Below are 18,214 nucleotides of genomic sequence, written 5' to 3'. Positions count from 1 at the left end.
ATTTAGAAAGAATGGCTGTTTGACATTTCAAGGATGTGGAGTCCATACCAATTTCTATTTGTTCCAAAACAGACCAAAAATGAAACTGTTTAAATCAAAAACTTGGATCCATCCTCCAATCACAAATGGCAAACCCAGGAATCGATGGCAGTTTTCAATCACATTCAGTTACATGCCTTCCATCCCTGCTGAGCGGATCATGTTCAAAATGCTCCAGCACTTGTCTGGTCAGGAGAAGCAGTGTTCAACACTGTTCTTTCTTCTGGGACCAGTAACTAAGCCTGCTGTGAAATCTAAAGGATTTCTGTATAAATCTGAAAGAGCACTGGCCCCAGTACTGATCTCTGTGGTACTTAACTAATAACATCACCTTGATCTGAGGAATTCATCCCTTACCTGAAACATTTATTTCCTTTCAAATGAAAGTTTCCTATCATGATCACGGAGATGCCTTATTTTTACAATACTTTTATCATTATGATATATTTTTTCCAACAAGAAGAACCTCCACAAACCAGACTCGGTAAAATAAAAATGGCTTGTCCCATATGTCATTGTGAATACCTACAGTAAGTCTTTACCAGCTTTTTTAAATAAAAAACAGTTTTTCTGTAACCTTTGCGTCAAAATCATGTGTGTAAATAACACTCTTTTAACCTGTAAAACTTTGATAACCATTGTTTTTAAGCAAAAACTATCAATAAATCTGAAGTAGAAGATCAGACTAAAACCCATCAGCAACATAAGCCTGTAGTAGGGCCAAATCCCCATCAAATACACTAGAGTTAAAATACTTGTGAGGCTTTTTAAAAGGTGTTGTTGATATTTTGATGCCATGGTCAGGCATTTCTGAATATAAAAGCTTTATGCAATACAAATTCACTGCAACGTCAGTCTAAGATGCCGACTACAAAGCACTGCCACCATCCTCTGAATGGGACATTTACAACAGTCATTTCACACTTCGGTCAAATCACGGGAACACCAGTGTTACATGGACAGCATGATTTCAGTGCACTACAGATTTATTGGATCCTCATGAACCAATTTTGCTGTGTACAGTACCATGAAATAGGAATATAACAATGTCATTGTGCACGAAACCACAGTATTTTTCAATCTGATGTGTTAATGACCAAAGCCAGAGTACTGAAGAAGCTGGGGAGCTTTATGTATTACACAATTACTGGCAGCATAAGAAAATAACTTCTTTCTCTCAGGGAAACTGACATTGTTTTAATTGCGTTATCCCAGTACTGGGTTAAAAAGGTAAAAACTGAAGTGCTCCTTGACAGAGAAAGGAATGGGACATCTCAACTTTGTCAGTGCTGCGTTTACACCTCACATCACCTCGTGACTACAGACACCTTTTGCAATATTGTACCAGTGATGTTACCTCACTGGGGACACAGAGGTGCCTCTCTGAAGGCCCTTCAACACATGGAGTGGAGGGCTTGCTGCTGCTGGATACACAGGCCCTGTGATTAATTTGGGCCATATCTGAGCTCCTGTACCTCTCATTGTGAGGATGTCCCTGCTCCGGGACCTCTAAGCCCTGCTTAGCACCTACTAAGAGTCGAAAAGGTTAACGTGTATAGCGAGTAGAGCTATCCTCCGTCTCTGCTGTCCCTTCAATCCGGTTGCCTGCGGGCTCGAAGTTGCACGACGCTGCTCCCTATAACTCCACCTACGCCACACCAGACCCTCAGCGGACCGTGTTTCACCTGGAGGTGACGTCACCTCTGCAACACGCTCGCTCCAGGTCTTCTCCAGTCGCACCGAGTCCTGTTCCACATGAGCCGTCACGATTTAAAATTCATTCTACAGAAGGTCACAGTTTTCTCTCGTGGACTCCTCAATTACATTTCCACACAAAATCCTCAATTTGCTCACTTTGTGTGAAAACCTTAAAACACACTTGTTTTCTGCTTCATCAGAAGAGGCCAAGAGGGGCTTGGACACTTCCTGCTCTGCCAGCGCAGACCTTCAGGAACTGAGATGGGACTGTTGTTGCATTCTGATGTTCAAACTCTCAGCAACATTTCCTCAGAAACCAGGGGAAAAGTGTTTGAGAAGATGGGACGGTGTACTTCTAAAATCTGGCTAAAACTAGGTGAACAAAGAACAAAAGTGCTAGCTTATACCTTTTTGCTAATGAAAACGCATTTAAATAATGGTTCAAAGAAAACAATGAAAAAAATAGAATTTTATCCTTAAAAGTATAGATTGTCCGAATGTTTACCCATACTACAGTTGCAACACGCGTATTTCTACTCGGCCCCTGCCAGGATTTAATCAGTGTTGCACTCGGGCTCAGAGCCACACAGCGCAGCTCCGCTGTGCCCAAAGACCTGGTCTTCTGCAGCTGCACAATTCCACACCGTCTCGGTTTCAAAGGGCAACAAGCTTCTGTTAATGCGCTCACTGTACCGAGCCCTGTCACACGTATGGCATAGGCTGGCAGGAGATTATACGGTCCGATTCCAAAACCCTACAGATCCCTTGACAGGTCAGCTCAGCCTCAGCGTAGGCCTAATAACGTATGATTCTGGCATTAGAAAACACGGAGTAAAAAAGATTTGAGTTGTTAATTGCACTGCAGTTATAAGTTATGCACGTGTCCAAGCTAAGCACTCCGGTAGCTCTCTTGCCTGCCGTATTTTTGCTCCTCTCTCCCGTTTACATCAAACTCCGGCACCTCATGATTTACAAATTAACGACAGTATCAGCCGACGTGGCCAATAACCCCTTCCACAACTGTTTCATGAGCATATAAGGAGTGCTTCAAGGGCTTGCTTTGGGTTGAAACTTACTTACTTCGGGTCTAAAAACAAATGTTACGAAAGTACCTACTTTATCTCCAGAAGTAAAAGTGTGCAGGTCCGTGCGAGGCCCAGAGAATCACTGCCGCTGTGATTCGTGAGGAGAATGAAAGGGCTGAGTGACCAAACTCTTCTGCCAACAAATTTCTTACAGATCTGAATTGCTTTTCATGGCTAGTATGCATCAAGACAGTAACATGTTGCAGACGCTGCAAGAAAAAAATAAGTCCATTTCACACCTTTCTGTCCACAAAGGAACAAACCTTTGTTCCAGAATGGAAGCGTCTTTGCTTTTCAGGGTCTTTGGGTGTGTGCTGTTCAAGTCGAGTTCGGAGTCTGGAGTGCCCCTAACGGTCAATTGTGTTCTGAGTTCAAGTGTCTAGCAGGTTCGAGTGTCTGAAAGGTGTCTAGGTCTAGCTCTGTGTGTGAGTTTTAAAAGACCAGTCTAATTATTAAAATGTTTGGAAACTGCGGAGTGCTGCAATACTAAGCCTTCTTGTTAAATGCAAGACGTGTGGTGAAAGTGAACCTAATTGGATCACAGTGAAACCACAATCTGTACAATTTGCTGCCTTCTCAAACAGCTGGAACCAAATTGCTGCATCTTAACGTTTTGCCATCTTTCTTCTTAAAAAATAAAGAAGTTTGAAAGACTTTGCTTTCAAATAACTTGCTGCCTAGCAACCCCGTGGCACAGACAAGGATAGTGGGACACCCTGCCAGGTCATGTGACCGAAACCCCCATATCCAAACACACAGTGTCCTACTGCACATTTACCATTCCCTTTTCCAAGCATAAAATGGATTTCGAGCCCTCTTCACAAGAACTAAACGTACCAAAAGATAAACTCACTCCAAATCAGCAGCTGCCATTTATCAAACATTTACATGCATGTCTAAAGGAGTGGCTTACTCTATTACCTGAAAAACAAAAATGCAACAGTTTGTGCGTCTGTGGGAACTAAAAAAAAATTGACTGACCGCTTTGTAAAACACATACAAAGCATTCAAATGAATATTACAGCACTTCTAGGTGCCTGACACTTCGGTAGCGATAATCACATTGTTGAAAACATCACCATCTGTGGCGTGAGTCAGTGTTATGGAACTAATGCTTCCTGCAAACAAAGGGAGGGAGAAGAGAAACTGGGGACTTTGGAACCTCTTGTAATGAGCATTCTGTTCTGAAATCACGAAGGCATCACACTCGAACGTTTTTAAAAAGCGCAACCATAGAGCAGTGCACCTTTCGAAGCAACCAAAGAAGGACGTCAATTCAAAATGTCCTGAAATAAATTGCTTTTTTTAAAAAAAAATTAATCCTAGTGCACAGCGTAAAACTTTTTCAGGCATTTGGCATCAGGAAGATTTTTCAACACCCAGGTTAGGGTGGGAGCAGTTACAAGGAATGATGGGTATGAATATGAATGATCTCTTCATCCAATCACAACGCTACAGGAGACACAACATGTCACGGGTAGGATGAAGTTCGAGTAGTAGCTGCCTCCGCCTTCTCAGCCAAAACGTTATGCCTCTTTTCTTTTTCTTTCAGCATGGAATAAAACTTTACCGTTCCATATCATGGGTATGAATAATAATTAGCTATTGCCATATTACAACAGTTGGGAGTCTTATAACTTTGGACATCAAGTAAGTCATTTTTGTAAGATTCTACGAGCCTACAAAACACTATCATAACTCCTTCACAAATACTACACAGCACAATAAAATTTCACATTAACATACCAGGACTACTGTTACTTATCTGAAGAAATTCCTAGTCAGCTCTCAAGTCCTTAATATCACCTTCCATTATTTTCACCTGACTTCTCTCTTCTTGGAGTTCTGCTCTTAGTTTCTTGCTGAAACTCCCTTGCAAACCCCCTGCAAATGACCGTGCACTTGCAATGTCATTTGCACAAATGGTTCTCAAAGATTACACACGTCGTACGCCATCTTTGTGAAGGAGACAGTATTTTTTAGCCCCACTCAAGTAAAGACTCCCAGTTGTTTTACACTACATGCACATATTCTTACGGACGTGGAGGGTATTTGGAAAGGGGGTTGTGTGGGTAGTACAATCCTGCGAATGAGGGTCAAGCTCAACATATCTACCTGAAGACATGTCTTGAGCAAGTTACAGTTTTGTTTTCTCCCATGGCTTCAGTAGGTCATCATCTCTCGAAAGGAAAGACGAAACCAGTTCAGCTAACCACAGTCACTCTTGATGAGAAACACTAGTGTGCTCTGGACGTACAGCTGTATGCTTTCTGCTTAGGCAGGAAAGGCCCAGGCTTTAATTAATAAACCAATTCAATTATTTGCCAATGTATTCATTTACCCATTTAAATCTCAATAAATGGGTCAGTTTATTTATTAAAGGCTGGGCCATACACATTGTAGTTGAAAATCAGCAGTTGTGCTTCAGAAATAAATGTTTTTTCCCTTCTCTGTGCACTTTTAAGGTCTTAACATACTGAACTTCGTATGCCATATTCTGCAAATGGACAGCACGACAGGACACCAGAAAATTGATTCTGCTGTTGCGAGACAGAAATGAAGCTGAGCTCTGGCAACCCCATATATAATTTGAGAAGTGGTTTGGATTAGCTACACACAGTATTTTGGATCTGCCTTCTACACCCATTTTCAGTCAGTTCCTGAATGTGTTGTGGGTTATATTAAACAGATTACACTGTAGAGAATGAAAAAGTGACCCAAGCCTTTGCTTCTTGTTTCTCTGCTGAATACCCTTTGATGAAGTGAAAGCCTGCCCACAGTGCTTCTGTGTCTGGACAGTAACAGGGTTCCAGGCGATGCACAGCACCCCTGGTAGCACCAAGACCTTTATTAATATTTCAGCAGCCTTGGCAACAAGAGACCTTTTGTTAATTTCAACACAAAATGAAATGTAATGCCTCCCTTTCTTTTTTCTTCTCACAAGACTAATATTTTAAGTGTAATAAAGGAGATTTGCAATTCTCAACCAGATTCACGCACGCAGCACAACAGAGTCTACAGTGTCCTGTTTTAACAAAATGAGCTTGTTGCTGCTTGTTTTTCCCTTCGTGCGACTTCTAAGTGTCTACCCACTACTGCAACACTGCCTTTTCCTTGTCGGTACTGTACAGAATGCAGACAGGCACACACGTGGTCTGATCCTTTCCAGAAAATAAACCTGATGGGAAGAAAACTTGGCCAGTTATTATCGTGTCCCCATCATGATTAGTGAACAGGAAGCCAGTCAAATCCCACTGGCATTATGTATTCAGAAGACATTCATAGATAAACACATAGGTCATGCTTACTGCAAGATGGTGATGGATCAAACTCAACTGCGCCCAGGTCTTCCAGCTCGGTGCGAAGGCTCTCTGTGAAACCTGTGAAGTCAACAGGGAAGTTATTCTTATGCGATCTGCAGACGGCTTCTGATCAAAACAACAGGGGCTGGAGATCAAACAAACAAACACCACAGCCTGGCCACTGTCCTTGTTTCTACAATGCCCAGGGAATAGGACACAAATTTAAACGCATCTCTACTGTAAATATATGATTCTTGAAGTGGGCAGCATGGTACCAATGGTGATTAGTGCTCCAACCCCACAGCTCGTGGGACCCAGGTTTGATTCCTAACTAGAGCACCTTCTCTGCACAGTCTGATGTCGTTTTTAATCGTCATGTGGGATCTCTATTGGAGCTTCGGTTTGACAGGGTCTGGGTTAACAGGTGACGATGGTCTGCGTGTGTAATTAATGTTTCTTGTGGCCAGTGTCAGCCAGGTCAGGCTCTGGGCTCAGCGCTAAGCAGTTATTGAAAAGGGACAGACAGGCGATTCCTGATATTTTTTCTGATAACTCGAAGTCTTTCCATGCCTCCTGATCCGTGATGACAACAACCCTTCACAAAGGAGGAACGCAACTCTGTCAAATGAAACGGCAAAACAGCTTCCAAACGGAGAAAGGAAAACTTAGAAACATCTGAGGCTTGGCAGCATCTTGCACATCGAGAAGCTCACACCTTCATTGGATTTTATTGGCAGCTGATTAACCTTCAGCCACAGCTGTCAAGGAGCAGAGCTTACAAGGTTAACCGGCAGACAGCAAAAGAGCAAGCCAGATGCAGAACTGAAATCCAAATGCCTCTCCGCCCTGGATCTCAGATGGGCTTCTCTCTTTTGTGGTCTATACTATGTTCTTAAGAGCTGTGTATTTAAAGTACACTGTAAAAAAAACATATGGAGAGAAAGGAATTGCATTTAGCTTTATTAAGGACTGCAAGTTCAAAAGTCTATACCTATGGTATGAGGATTTTAATCAGGTTCTCCTTCACAATACAACCATATTGCACTCAAAACGCAAACAACACTGTTTATTTATCAATAACAGTGTGGAACCCTGGCCATCACTTTACTGAGGCTTTACAGTATGTCTGGCTTTCCGGCATTTCACACATACTTTTCCCTGGAGACTTGGACCAGACTGAGAAAGGCGAACAACAACAACAACAACAACAACAAATAACACAGATTGTATTCTGACATCTTTAAAATGACGGGGAACTGGTCGGGGTTTTCACGCAAAGCAGGAAGTCCCAGACCAGTCTTCTGGCACCTCTCTCCCAATACCCAGACCCATCTTCTTAACAGGAATTAAAATATAAATAATTGGACAGGCAAACAAAATTCGGGGATGAGAAAACAATTGAAACATCTGCTGAAGATGGTATAACTGTACAAGACTGTCTGTTAGGTCTGATTATATGAGCCGAAGCCCTTTCGTGCCACTAATGGGATATGTAAAAAGTCAGGGTGCCCATCTGCTGACTCCTTGCACTAAAAGCCAAAGAGGATGGAGAACATCTGACCAATCTGTAGGTATGAGTCCGCTGGGAAGACCAGCAACAACATCTGGCGAGAAGACTTAACACTTCAGGACTGCGGAGACTGTTTGTGTTTCACTGGAGCGGTACACTGCTCCGTGTGCAGAGCTTATAAGCATATATGCTTTGAAACACAGCACAGCAAGGAAAGACATCGTAAATAACATTGAAACCACAGATGTGAAAAAGCCCAAAAAATACAAAAAAGGCTCTTCTCTGTTCCGTTTTTAGACTACTTCTGATCTTCTCTGAAGAGCCTCATTTTTGAATGGCTGTGGGAGTGAAAAACTTTGGCAGATTTCATTAAGTAATGCTGATATCCGAGCATTGCCCGGTTCCAAATTTCTAAATTCTAAACATAGCTGTGTACTGCACTTCTTTACATAGGCTTGAAAAAAAAAGGAAAAAAAAAGCTTTGAAATTTGTTAAAAAAACCTTTTTTGGGGGAGGAGGATACTCTCCGAGCGGGACCAGCGCTTCACAAAATGAGGCAGCTGCCGAGTTTGTGAAGCTCATCTCTCCAGAGTCATGTACAATCTGAAACCATTTACCATGTTTAAACTCCCCAACAGTACTTGATGGAGCTGAAATGAGGTACCAATACCACAGAGACCCACCCCGGGGAGCCAGAATGAAGATTAGGCTGTAGAAGGAAAGCCAAGTGTGTCTCGAGGGCTGCCCACCTCCCCGACCTAAACCGCGCTGTTGTGTGTCTTCAACCCATCCCTAGCGCCCCCACAACAGGTGGCTCCCTAGCATGGTTCATCCTCATGAAGGGTACCGCAAAAAACCGAAGATCAATCAGCACATAACATCAACTGCATCCTGCATGAACAGATTTATATTTTTGAGGAAGTGCCGTGCTACTGACTGCCTCAGATGCCACGTTCTCCGGATGTTTGAAATAAATTGTTCCAGTACGAAGTGCAGCCTAATTAGCGAGCTGAAGTAAAAACAAATCAAGTCGAGTCCCAGAAGCAGGGTGGGAGAGAAGGAGGCTGCTTCTCCCTGATGAATCAGCAGTGTATCCCCTAGGACACATTATGAAAACAGAAATGAGAGACAAGGATTCTTTGAAGCAGAGCGAACTCGCACGCTTTCAGGTTAAATGTGACCACAAACGGACCAGGACTATACGCCAGGCTTTGAGAGGATAACATTCTCTTCACTGCCATAATATCTCCAAGCCACCATCCACTTGTCTTGAATCAAAGATCGCCGCATGTTTTTCTGTTGTTCTAGTCTCTAAAAACAAGTTCGCAGAGTGAGCGGATTTGAAAATCAGATGAGAAAGCAGAAAACACTTCAGAGTTTTAGTGCAGCCACCATAGAAATTGCACTGTTACTAATCTCTTTTTTTTCCCCCCAATTTTTCCTACCTGGTATCACTTTCATAAAACATGGGTGTTGTGGGGCTACAATTTCCAATGATTTCTTAATAGGCATATCAATGTCAAGCATTACACACTCAACAAAAGAAGCCAGAGGCACAGTGTTTGCCCTTAAAACATAGACTGCTAAGAAATGGAAGTGGATTATAGCAGAGGTTAACTCCTAAATCTTTTAGCTTTGAGGAGGCAGTTTTATAGGCACCCTGTTACTGGGTCCTGTTAATAGCTTACACACAAGGCCTGGCTTAGGCTTGAAAGAAAACGTATTCCCAACAAGTGAAACAGCTCACAGCACAGTATTCGGCACGGTTAGGGTTCACTTCCTAATCTGTGTATGGTTTACTCTGAACAGCAAAGCAGCTCAAACCCAACTTACCAGCTATGTACGAGCTGCCCAGAAGGCCTTGAGCTGATAAATTACTAGTGAGGCGGGATCTTTCCGACTGTTTCTCTCCGCACGCATCCTATCAAGCTGGAACATTTCTCGAGTGATCCCCAAGGATGCTAACCAGGAATTCAGGAGGTCAAACAGGAGCAAGCATGCCACCACCTCCACTTCCACTCGTACTTGTCAGATCCCAGGATTGGACTGCCGGGCACTGCCGACTACGATGGCTGAGCCGATCGCCATCCAAGAGCCCCTCCTTCGTAGTGCCAGTTCCATCTGCTTCCCGATCCGATGCCAAGTCCCATCCTCCAGGGGAATGGAGCCCCTCACCCCCCCCGCCACAGTGCCCCGATGAAAATGCGCCTGACAGGACGAGGACGGGAATTTTATAAGTCATCCAAGTTGGAAACCAAATGAGCTGGTAGCGTGACTGCCCTTCACCTGGTGTAGCCCACTTTGAGTTGCCAGACTTTTTAAGCCACCTCCCCACCTGGGCTACTCCAGGTAAAGGACAGTCACGCACACAATTTTGTTCTGGATTCAAAAGCTCTGACTGACAAGAAAACACAGACTTCATATCCTTCTTCAGAAGCACAAACGCTTTGTCCAAGATTCTTACAGCATTGTATTCTGTATCCCAAAGGGTATGTCCAGCAAGAGAATCTACACAGATGTAGGTATTGAGTTCACTGCCTCCTCGATATACAATGTACTAGCCTGGGGACTGAAAAACCTGAAATGCTCAAGCTTCTATGTTATGAGTCTAAATGGCTTCCCACTGCATTTGCATAAAATTGCGTCACAAAGAAAGATTCTGAATGGCTTAGAACTATGCAAACGCTCCATTGTCGAGAGTATAATCGTCAGTGCTCTGAGCAATGGCCAGAGCTCATACACAATCCAGTCCTCCTGCTTCAGTGCCATCCTGGAAGTATGGCTTAGGCATCATGCACTCAGACAATGGGAAAACAGATGTCATGCTGAAGGCTTAACTGCCATTTCCTAGCAGTGCTACTGTCAGTGGATGTTCAAGGCATATTTGAATATCTATAAGTCATTCAAAACTGCAGCCAGGAACAAACATAAGTGACAGGCGCTCCATTTGATAGAGGTCTTTAGCATATAGCTCCACAGCTACCTATCTTAAACACCAGTGTTCCATACAACAGGAAAGATAGCACACCACTACCATATGGGTGTCAAGAACTCACTCAAAGTGCAGCAGTCCCTCTCCTGTTTAATGTCCGAGTACAGGCAGACTGAGAGTACAAAGAATTGGATGGATTGCAGTCTATTTAATTATTCAGCAACATAAACACATCAGCAACTGCAAAGCAAACAAAGAACTTTGAACAACAATTAAAAAAAAAAAAAAGAGTTCACACCTCTGCCTTGTTGTACCTCCCGTCTCACACCTGATTTTCTGAGGTGAACGGACGCAGACGTCCCAGCAGGGACGAAAGGAGTTCTCCTGTTCTCTCTTTGCCAAATGATTTACCTGCCACAATCAGGCACCGTATCTCTCTCTCTCTCTTTAAATATACATCTCTAACCCGGACAATAGACGGGAACTGAGCACCACCGCCAAACATGTGGCAGGGCAGCAGGAAAACTGCAGAGTTTCACAACAACCGAGAAGCAGAAAGACACAGAGCATTCAAACATGTTGATTTTGCTGTAAGCTGCACCTTCATTTTATGTGGGATCAAGAGGTAAAAAAAATAATGCATCACCATTCAGAGCGTGCAGAAAAAGACCAAGCCACAGCGTCAGTGACAGTATGTTTTGTAACATATGAAACAGCAGCTGAAGTACTGGGAAGTCTGGAGAATGAAGGTGCAAGGAGAAAAGCAGAGCAAATGGCCTCACATAATAGAAATGCCCGTCACAAATGCATTGACTAGCTCCTGATAAATACACAAAACAAATCGATGGAAACAATTAAATACACCAACGTGGTAATAAAACTCCTTTGCCAACGTTTTCAAATTTCAAAGGCCTTTCTCTTAAAGACCTGCTTAATTACCGGAGGAGACATTTTGGTTTTATGAGAAAAAGCCTCTATAACAAGGGGGATCCCTGAATATCCTCGAGTTTCGGAAGTGAGATCTGCACAACACTGTTTCGTCACACGGCTTGCAGTCTTTGAGTACAGACCACACTGAGGTTGGAGGAAAAAAAACAGGAAACAGACCAGGTTGACACAGTTGGTGGGCACAAAAGGATGGGGTTTTTTTCTGAAGACTTTAAATCTGTTGTGGTCTAGGAAAACAACCTTAGCCTTTAAAATACTTTTAAGTGTTGACAAAAATGATTACTTTAACTTTGCCATCTCTACTTATTTTTTTCCACTGCCACCAAATTTGGAATCACCGAGGATCAACACCAATCATCCTTGTTGCTGACCGTGCTCTCTCGCCTCCGTGACACCAAATGCAGAACTACAGTATTCACTGTTTTACCCACAGTGCCATGTAGGACTGCTTTCAGGAATGGGGCAGATTGACTCAAACTCACCCATCCTTGAGTCAAGAAATACATTGGTTTGGTCAATTATAACCTGTAGAATCCCAGTCACACATACAGCAGCTACTGTACATACACTTCAGGTCCAAGTAAGTGATGTCTGGGCTACAGGACTCAACTTACACTGAGCATGCACCTTCTATTAATCAACTTTTCCACTAATGATGTGTGACTTATGATATACAGTAGCGCTCATGCAACATTCAGTCTCGAGTATATCACATTCTGTCATGAAGGATTGATTAATCAAAGTGATGCCAAAAACAATCAAGATTCAGAAGCTGTGTTTTTCTAAAAACATGCAAGCGGAAACAGGTATAAACGTTTCTTTCAAGTTTCAGTATATATACCCAACTTAATCCAGTTCCAGTAACCACTTACCCAAAGAGGGTAACAGTGAGCTAAAAAGTACCCTGGCAAGCTCATGGTACAAAGTGGAACTACACTCTGGATGGAACACTGATGGATATACAGTATTTTACTTTACATTAAGTACAGCAGATTTCCAAAGCCCTTGACTGCTTCTGCTTCCACCTTGAACAAGGGATAAGGAAAACATGCTTCCTAGGAATGCAAAGATTTTATGGGTTTCCTAATCCCGGAAAAACGTTCCGCTGACAACTGGAAACACATGACGCAGAGTAGAACAGACAATGAACAGGCAAGTTTTGACACAACTGGTCCTGTTCATAAAAAAGAAGCCCAACAAAAATTGCAGAGCATAACTAGCTGAATATAAATGCAGGATGTGAGCAGATACCTCATTCGGCATAGAAGAAAAATCTTAAAACTTAAATTCAGGACAGACTTAGCGTTGTTGGAATTCCACTCCAAATAGCCTTTTCTTTGCAACAATTAAGCTCAATATTTAATAAATATAAACGAATTTACTGACATACTAAGGGTGCAAGCTAGACTGCTCAGCATCCAAATACTGCAGTTTTTCTCAGTGAAGGGCACAACTTTAGAATATTTTAATGTTAAAAAACAAACTATTCAGGCAGCTGTTTAATTTACTTATGGATCCCATACAGCCTCTTACTTCCAGGTGAGTACATTTGAACGATTCTGTGTGCATGGAAGCAAGTTCTGCGATAAAAGAAACAGAAACTACCTTTTATGAAAGAAGTGACATTTCTTCCGCTGAAAACTGCAGTGAGTGCTTACAAACTCGCTGTCTGACCTACTTTTCACAAGCAAGCGTGTTCCTCACAAACTTGACCGTATTTCCCAGTTCTGGTGTCGAAGGCTTGTACAAAGCACTGCACACCAGGGATACGAGAAAAAATGACAGCACATGCACTTGCAAAGAATTATGTTAAGCTGTCTTTTTCATAAAGAGGTCTAAGAGGAGTAACAGAGGCAAACACAGAACAAGACAAAGGCTTTCCGTACTTTGATGGCTTCAACCACACACATATAATGCAATGAAGGCTTCGCTTTAACTAAAAGTACATCATAGAGATGTGCAGGGCGGCAGGGTGAATTGTGATGCTCCTGTGGTTGGATAATTGACTCCATATCTTCTCACAGAAAACAAAATTACCAGGAATTCCATTCGGAATAAAAGACATGACCAGAAGTACTTGTGGAGGGAGTGTTTTTCTGATGCTCTGGAAAAACAAAGCAACTTGATTTCTTCAGATACTGTGGAGATGACAGTCTAGGAACGGGGCCAGAAGACATTGGTTTCTTAATGAAAAACACACAGTGGACAAGAAAAACTCTGCATTAAAGAGTTCTCTAAAAACAAAACATAAAACTAGTTTGAGAAGGTAGGCCAATTTGTACAGACCTTACAAGATGTCAGCAATGCGTCCCATTCTGCCTGTGTCTTTGTGTACTGCCCCTGGGGTTAACTCACAGCTCCAGAAAGCATATTTGTACTGTAAAGCAGGCAAGACAACATCCCACAGATTACGCAGGAAATACGTCATTGTAAAATTCCCAAACCTGACGTTGGAGTGCATCCTGGAGGGGTTTTGTGAAAGAAGGGGGAGGGAGGGCAGTGACATCACAGAGCGTGGTAATAAAACTCCTTTGTGAATCAGCATCCAGGGAACAGAGCCCCTCTGCTAGGGAAACCCAGATGTGTGGGCTTCTTCCTTCAATCCTGACTGATGAACCTCCCTTAAGTTTAAAAGAATTTGTTTTTACAATTTCAGACCACAATTTGCTGTCCAGGAGTATGAAGGGATAAAAAAAATAAATCAAAAAGATGAAGCAGTGATGCTGCTTCACCACTCTGGCTGAACGACATTCACAAGTGACGTTGATATCAGATAGTGCACAGAGGAGACATTTTAGAACCTGTTCTTGCTGGAAGGGGAAACTAGCACATTACCCAAGTCAAATTTCGGAATTAGAGAACCAGGATATGCAACGGGTACAAAAGGCCAGTAAATGGAATATCAGGATTGACTTACGTCCACCCGTTTTCATTAAAACACTTAGATCCATATGGGGTCACAGTGAGCCACATCCCAACTCAGGAGAGATGGGTTACACGCAGAACAGGATGCCCCAAAGACAAGAGCTGTGAGGCAGCCACCCCGACGTGCCTCAAAGTCCTCGAGCACAGCCAGTTAACAAACTGAACAGTCGTCGGCAGCACACCAGCAGCACCAGCGCATGGGCAGCAGGCAAGATCAGAGACACGACAAGCGTACTCATTCAGAACCAGCTTTCCGATCCGACTGGATAAGCAAGAGGAATCGTTCTAGGTTTATGTTTTCTCTTCCTACGCACTTGGCTGCAAGACACAAAAACTTCAGATTTTACTCTACGGAAGAATTTCTATCCCCTGTGGTCCAGGCATACAGATATTAAGTTTCTCCAACCCTTGGCAAAACTAAATGTGATCTGCCCTTACATTATCCTCAGACTAATCAGTAGCCTGCAGGCACACATCTGCAACATACTTGTTTTTTTAAACTCTAAACCTACACATTCATATCTACAACACATAGGGGAAAAATGAAATTGAGTCTACCCTCGCTAGACATTTCAGTGAGATCCAATATCCAATATGATCACATGCAGGACTCTTTAACAATGATCACTACGTTGTCTATGCATTTAATTCTATACACTGTACTTGCTTTTCACACAGCTAAGGAAAAACTATGAACCGCCAGGTGTTTAAAGCAATGCCCATTATGGTTATGCAACTGTAGGCACGTACCTATTACCTGGAATGTGTATTTGTTTAAAAAAGGGATGCACTATAGAAACTATTTGAAATGTATCCAAACTGCCAGAGCTTGTGTAACAGCTGATACAGATCGTGTCCGATTAGCTAACCTGCATGCAGCACATGGGAGAGACGGAACCCTAGCTAATGAGCTAATGCCACTGCTTCTGTCCTCGTGCTTTTTGACACGAGCATTGGTTCTGCGAGGCTATCTGCTTTGGCAGCAAACTCGTGGCAGAGCCACTGCACTAAAGTACGGCTCTTCAGAACCCCTGTGCGAGAGGCAGCGTACAGCAGTGATCTCTTCCTGGAAGTCTCTGCTGAACTCCTTCGCTCAGGGCAGACTGAGTGAAACAGACACACACAGACACACACAGACACACACAGACACACACAGACACACACAGACACGGCAGCCCAGACCCAGTGACTGCTCTGTCCTTACAGCACAGCCACTGCCCCTGCTGGTATAACAACTGCCCTGAGCTTTTGCTTCATTGTCACTACAGTCCTGCTCAGGCCAGACCGTGGGGAACAAGGAAACCCACCTCCATGTGTCCCCTTAGGCACTGCTCTGCCCTACAACCTCCTCTCCTCGCGAGTGCCCGCGTGCGACGCGTCTCCGTTCGGCACAGCTGACAGCACGCGGCCATCTGGGCGAGCGGAGATGGGGCCTGCAGGAACCCCCTCTGCACCCCTGAACCCCTCTATCTCTCTCTCTCTCTCTCTCTCGGCGACTCCCTCGCCCGGCGGGGTCGTCTCGGGCCGCTCCAGGACTCCCAGGTTCTCCCGCCGGTCACGCGACGCCCTACTTTGAGGCGCCTCTCAATTTAACACACGACTTAAGCCCTCTAAATCTTGACACCGCAGTCCCAGGAAGTATTATTAGTTGGCGATTTCAAGTCTGCCCTCAGCAATCTGATGGCGACGCTTCAACTGCGACAACCTGATACCCTCGTGCAACTCCCTCCTGGCCAACACCCCACTGGCATCCACTCGTGTGGATCCCTAATCGGCCATCTAACACACCCTCCTTCTGCGAACAAATGGACACGAATAAACTGTCACCACTGAAAAATGATCCCAGGGAACTTTTTTTTCCAAACCATAAGCTGTATCCAGGCCTATTTGGGATTCAGGTCTTCCCGTGCGACTGAATAAAAGAGAACACCAGTGACCATTTCTGGCATGGAAACACCAGTGTGCCACCGCAGCTATTAATAACCTGCCAAACACAAAATACAAACAAAAGAGCAGCCTGGCGAAGATTTCACTCAGCTCCAGTAAGGGGGTGACCAGAAAAAAAAAAAAGAGCTACTGTACCACTGCTTCCTTATGAACTGACCTTGTGGGTTTTTTTTTCCCCCCTGTTGAACAAATAAAGTTTCAACGCGCTGACGATTAAGATAAAAATTCAAGACTCTTTAAGGTGCATAATAATTCCAGATCAAAGGTTTGGGTGGGAGCGGTGAACAGACACACGAAATCCGCGATCCCTGACTTCTGCTGCGAGGGGGGCAAAATGCGATCGGCACGGAACAAAAGAACATCCACAGATGCCCAGCCGGGATGGATGCAAATCAGTTTATCCTTTCGGGGAACAATAGCATCGCGCCTATGTGCCGTGAGACAGCGCAGAGCTGAGCGCACGAAATAAAATAAAATAAAAAAAAAAACCCAACAACTTGACAATCGCCCAGTTCGTCGAGATTTAACAGCAAGCGTTTACAATCGCTAATTTCGTCAAATGACGTGCTCACCCACAGCAAAAAAAAAAACGCTGGTCGGAAACGAAGCTCGGTTACGGTGCCGAATGCTAAACGTGACAATTGCGCTGTCACCCTGCCCTTCTTGGGCAAGAGCACAAAGAAAAAAAGTTAGCTGTACACAATAGCACGGTGTAATGTGTCTTTTGAGCAATTAAGCAATATAAGCGCTTCCCAGATCCCGTTTCTAAGGGGGGGTACAAGCGTTTCAAGCCAAATACTAGTAAAAACAGACCGGTTCGCTCTCCACAATAGGAACCGTTACAACGTACAGGACTAAGAAACCCCCTCTCTCCCCTTGGAAGAGTGTGCGGTCATGGTTCACTCCCCGTAAATAATGCCAACGTGAACCACAAGCTAATCGACTCTGTTCATTTGCCAAAGGAAATAAATAATATGGAAATCAAAGCGCCGAGACAAACAAATCAAAACGCTCTTCGGTCTGTGAACGATTCACCCGTGATCACACCGCGCACGGGAACTGGGAAATGTTAGAAAAGTGCACACACGGGCGATTTGTTTTTTTTTCCCCCCTTCGCCTGTGTGTACGGCAGAAGAAACAAAATCACCTTCTGCAGCTTAACGCCTCGCAAGCGGACAGCCCCGTCGAGCTACGGGAAACATCACGTAACCGTCACCGGGCTTTGGGTAGCAGTGAGGACCGCGTTCAAGGGAGCCCTGCATCAAAAGAAACCACTGCCGGACGGGCGAAGCGCCTCGGTCCCGCCGGCAGTGTTGCGGACTGACAGCGCAGACCCGCTCGGTCCTGTCACTGCTGGAGCAGCAGCTCCTAACAGCGGGCTGCCCGGCGCTCGGTGCGAGGAGAAGCAGGAAGGACAAAAGGAAAGAGTCGCTTTCGTGCGGCGGCTGCTGCTGCTGCTGCTGCTGCTGCTCTCGGACTTACAGCGGCGGTGCGTCGTGACTCCCTCGTCGCTCCTCGACAGCTCGCTGGCTTCTTCTCTGTGAGTCTGTGCGTAGCGGGCGAAAACAATCAAGCACTCCGTCCCAACTTGCTGTGACAAAGGCAAGTGAGCGCAGATCCGCGGCTGGCTTAGAACGAAAACGGGCGCATTGAACTTATAAGCGCGTCTTTTTCCTCTCTGCTCTTTCTTTTTCGCTCTTAAATAATGGATCGATTACACGATCTTAGTGCGGGTAATCGGATCTGACCATCATAAGCAGTGTCTGGCCCCTTTAGGTCAGAGTCACAAATACCTGCCGCGTCACTGATTTTCTTCGCTATGGATTGT

The 18,214-nt window shown here is 44.2% G+C and overlaps 1 protein-coding gene across 2 annotated transcripts in view; it reads right to left on the bottom strand.

Annotated features, from left to right (window-relative positions):
• Nucleotides 1-18,214, bottom strand: part of peli1b (pellino E3 ubiquitin protein ligase 1b) — a 48,393-nt gene extending 30,179 nt beyond the window's left edge. The window contains exons 1-3 of one of the 2 annotated variants that reach the window (XM_088609539.1): nucleotides 17,869-18,214; nucleotides 6,131-6,202; nucleotides 2,854-3,031 (exon numbers count right to left, since the gene is read on the bottom strand). The gene's annotated coding sequence lies outside the window, so the exon portion shown is untranslated. The remainder of the gene's footprint in view (nucleotides 1-2,853; nucleotides 3,032-6,130; nucleotides 6,203-17,868) is intronic. The other variant, XM_088609538.1, reaches the window with a different exon arrangement.

This window comes from Lepisosteus platostomus, chromosome 17 (genome assembly GCF_059453375.1).
Source record: "Lepisosteus platostomus isolate fLepPlt1 chromosome 17, fLepPlt1.hap1, whole genome shotgun sequence".
Classification (NCBI taxonomy): domain Eukaryota; kingdom Metazoa; phylum Chordata; class Actinopteri; order Semionotiformes; family Lepisosteidae; genus Lepisosteus; species Lepisosteus platostomus.
Note: the sequence above shows the minus strand (reverse complement) of the source record. Positions and strands in the feature narration are given on the sequence as shown.